Source organism: Frankliniella occidentalis, unplaced genomic scaffold, assembly GCF_000697945.3.
Source record: "Frankliniella occidentalis isolate FOCC.00 unplaced genomic scaffold, Focc_3.1 Scaffold258, whole genome shotgun sequence".
Classification (NCBI taxonomy): domain Eukaryota; kingdom Metazoa; phylum Arthropoda; class Insecta; order Thysanoptera; family Thripidae; genus Frankliniella; species Frankliniella occidentalis.
The window spans coordinates 352,141-356,375 of record NW_026267384.1 but is presented as its reverse complement, the minus strand read 5'-3'; positions in this window follow the sequence as shown (position 1 = coordinate 356,375).

Here is a 4,235-nt window from a genome sequence, read left to right as displayed (position 1 = left end):
CCCCGCCCCGCCACGTCACGCCGCGACTGAAGGCGGGGTCGCACCGGGGTGACCGGAACCCGGAACGGAAGGTCAAATCGGATCGAATCGAATCGAGTTGGCGGGAGGAGAGTGAGAGAGAGCTCGTGGAGAGGCGGAGCGGGGGGAGAGGTAGCAGGGGGGAGGGGGAGAACAGAACAGAGTTCGGCCCGCATCCCAGATGAAAAAGTTAAGGATACGCCTAGGCGGGCGAAAAGGGGGGGGAGGGGGGTGAGTTTTGATTCAATAAACGTATGGTGGCCGTGCCGGTCGCCTCGAGGCTCTTCTGCTGCAGATGTCCTCCAGGTCGAGCCGTGGCGCCGCACAATCAAGGCTTACACCATCCGGTAGTATGGATCCGGGGCCAACGCCAAAGGGGAAAGGAGAAAGAGAGAAAGAGCATCGGAAGCTCGCTGGCGCCGGATCGGAGGCCTGAGCGAGGTACTACCATCATAGCGCCGTGCATGATCCACATCACCCCCAACATCCCATTCTTTGTCGCGTTTTCGTGATGCAAATGTACTTCCAGCAAGCACATTTACTTGAGTCAAGTACATGTTATTGTTTCAAAAACAGGCTTTTCAGGTGGTTTTTGTTAACTCTTTCAAAACAACAGCTCATTTGAAAAAAAATTGCTACTGACGATATATTGTTTCACTTTCATTTTGCTAGGACAAGCTCGACACACTAATCAGTTGTCATGATACCATCACCATACTGATGAGCAAACTTCGAGGAAGGCGAACTGCTATGTACAGCGCAAATTTCAGCTGTAGCCAAAATTTATTTTGAGGGTTTTCACCTATTTAGAAGTTAAGGAGATGATTTAAATGTAACTCTGAGGTATTTGAATGCAGAATTTCTCTCTTTCTTAGCGTAAAATTTAAGCTTTTGGGCCGCAAAACAGGTGAGCTCAATACTTAGAGAATAGATCAAGATGTGAATTAAATGAGAGACACACAGAGATAAAACAGAGAGACGGGATTCACTGTAAAAACTAACTTGACATATGTCACGTTTCTTGATGCACTCTCCCTGTAATGCCCCTATCCTTAACATGGAGGAGACTGCATCAAGAAACGTTCTCTCCTGAGAGTGCATGACAGCGTGTCACACTTGTTTTTCCAGTGCTGCGAGAGCCCAACCCGGCAGCCTGTGATTTCTCTGGTTGGACCAACCCTCAACCCTTGGCTAGCAGCAGAAGAGTTGGAGGCTGTCTCTCGTTTACAAGCACCGCCGTTTCTGATGAAGGGAGGACGCTGGATGCCGCGAGAGAGGGGGGGGGGTGAGGGCGGGAAGAGAGAGAGAGAGAGAGAGAGAGGAGATGGCGCTTACTGCGCCGCCGTGTGCAAGGTGGCCCAGATGGTCCCAGGTGGCCTGCTCAAAGTGGCCCCCAGGCCCGTGGCGCTGGCTGCGCCGCCGCCGCCCTCTCTCCCCTTGGGGGCCCCGCGGCCCGGCCCCTGGCCCAGCCCCGTGGTGGGCCCGTGGGCCCCAGACGGCCCGGCCAGGCCCAGCGACCAGCTCGTGGTGGAGCCGAGCCGAGCGGAGCGAGCCGGGCCGAGCCGAGTGGAGCGGGGCGGAGCCAGGCGGGGCGCCACGACCAGATCGATACGCCGCGCGGCTCGGCGTGGCGTGGCGCGGGGCCCAGCCACCTCGTGCGAACACATCGCGACTGGCTCTGCTTCAGACCGCTAAACTGCTGTTATTCCTCCCGGCCACCAATAAAATCGAGAAAGAGATAGAGAAAATGATTTTGTAGAGTTTGAATTTTTACCGCGAACCCACGCGTTTCTGTGAATTTGGCAGGAAAGTGCTGGGTCGGGAAAGGCTACCTCCGAGCTGGACTACAGCCCCGGGCGGGAGCGCTGCAGTAAGAGATCCCTTCACACAGGCGCAGGCGCCGTTGCCACGGGGCGAGAGTAGGGACCAGAACTCTTTTAGTTGAGTTTTCTGAGAAAGTTGGATTTATTGAGTGGCTCTGATTTGCAGGTGGCACAGAAATGTTCTCTAGATAGTTTTCTTTCAGCCGAATGTTATATTTTACACATGATAGTAAAAAAACAACACCGTTCAGTTTTCAGTGCTCTCAATAATCTGCAAAACCTTAGACAGCTATGAAAAGTCCGGGAAAAAAATATTATCAGAGAAAGTCAGGGAAACCGCTCGCACATCCATGGAAATTCTTAATATTTGGTCTGTAATGTCATCGAAAATGTCAGGAGCCAAAATGTGGGTAAACTGTGAGTTAACATAACGCCCTGCACGTTAGGCAATGTTTCCCCACGGAATGCAGCGCAGATGGGCGGGATGCCTATTCCGGGGCCTGCAGGGGTCCAGCTCAGTATTCCATATGTGTTGCCAGATAAAGTTAGACAAATTCCCACGATTACTTTTGAGTGTTCTTGACGGTTCTTGATTTTCTCAAGACCATGGCGCTTGTGTATGGTATTTTATTGGCATCAAGTAAACTCAAAGCAAGCGCTATGTTCTTGAGAAAATCCACTGTGAAAAATATCCTCGTAAATTTACGACTATTGTTGTAATTTTTATTTACAAAATAAGTCGTAAATTCACGACAGCCCATTCTTGCTCGTCGGTCAATTCCAAGTCGATAGGGAGTGCTTGTAAATTTACAATTTCAAATTGTAATTTTACGACTTTTCTCATGGAAAATTTTCCCGTAACCCTTACGACTATTTTTCACAGTGTCAAGTACACGGAAAATGAACTTCATATCAAGAGCACACGCTTTATTGGTGAATTTTTGCTTACTTACTTCTGGTGGCGCCGTGGTTGTCGAGACCACCTTCGGGCACACGACTCTTGAATCATGGAAAAGACAGATCGAGCGTATTATTTTTAATTGCAGTGTAAAGATTCCGATCCCGCGCAGCTTCAGGGAGGTACGTGCTCGCGGGAGCCGCCGAATAATTAATGACACTAAACGTAAGCACCCGTCATATACGGCAGCGTCATAACAAGGTGTCGATCGCACCATCATGAGAGCACACACACACACAATCACACACACACACACACACACACACACTCAGTGTACGCCGAGGTGTACGCATACACACAGGGCACCGCGCCTCAAACCGCCGCCGCCGCTGCAGAGAAAACGCGACATCCATCACATCCCCTCCTCCCCCCTCTTGCCCCGCTGACCGCGCTGCTGTCGCCTCTTTAACGATGTCTTCACGTCCCCCCTCCCCCCCCCCCTTTCTCAAACCCCCCGGGGGGGGGGGGGGGGGGGGGGGGGGGGGGGGGGGGGGTGGGGGAGTGTGTGTGAAGAAAAGAGGTGGGAAGGGGGGGGGGGGGGGGGGGAGAGCCGCAGGTCGGTAGCGCGCCCCATCCTCTTCTCCTTTTACATACTTACTCGCGGCGTCGTGCATCGTTGCGGCGTGAGGGATGAGAGGAGTTATAAACTCGTGTGCGTGCGCGTGTGTGTGTGTGCGTGCGTGTGCGTGCGCGTGCGTGCGCGTGTGCGTGTGTGTGTGCGTGTGTGTGTGTGTGTGTGTGTGTGTGTGTGTGTGTGTGTGTGTTCGTGTCTGCCTGTGTACGGGCATAGCAAAAGCACACACAGCACTTCGTCACTGTCGCCCAAATGTGGAGCAGCAAAGGCATTCTTATTAGCATGCATTCACGCGCCGACCGCACCCTTGCGAGCGAATCTAAAATCCAGCATTAAAACACAACGTTGCAAGTTGGCCACACCGCATTGCGATTGCACACACACACACACACACACACACACTCACCGCTCTACGCCCCTCCCCCTCCCCCTCTCTTGCACACACACAGACACTCGCAGCTCACAGACTCACGCACACACAGCCGGGTCCAAAGCCCCAAGGTCGCCGCCCCAGTGGCGGCGTGCATGCATGGGAATCTCCAACCGCAGCGGCCGCGAATGAGTCACGATTCAGGTTCACATTCCCTATCTTCTCTTTTCACCTCCCTACCTCTGCCACCAGCCCCCCCTCCCCCACTACCCCGTTTTCCCTCCTGTAGTAAGTAGTTGTGCTCGCCAAAACTTTTTTTCCCACCGCACACCACGTTCAGCCCGGGCCCGGTGGTACAGCCGACCCCAAACAGTGCATGGCAGCAGCAGCAGCAGCAGCAGCCAAATTTTCATTATCCGGGGATTGTGTTTTCTGGTGAAAGGCTGGCCGCTGTGAGGCGAGAGACAGGGAAGTCGGGGTGAAGGGGGGAGG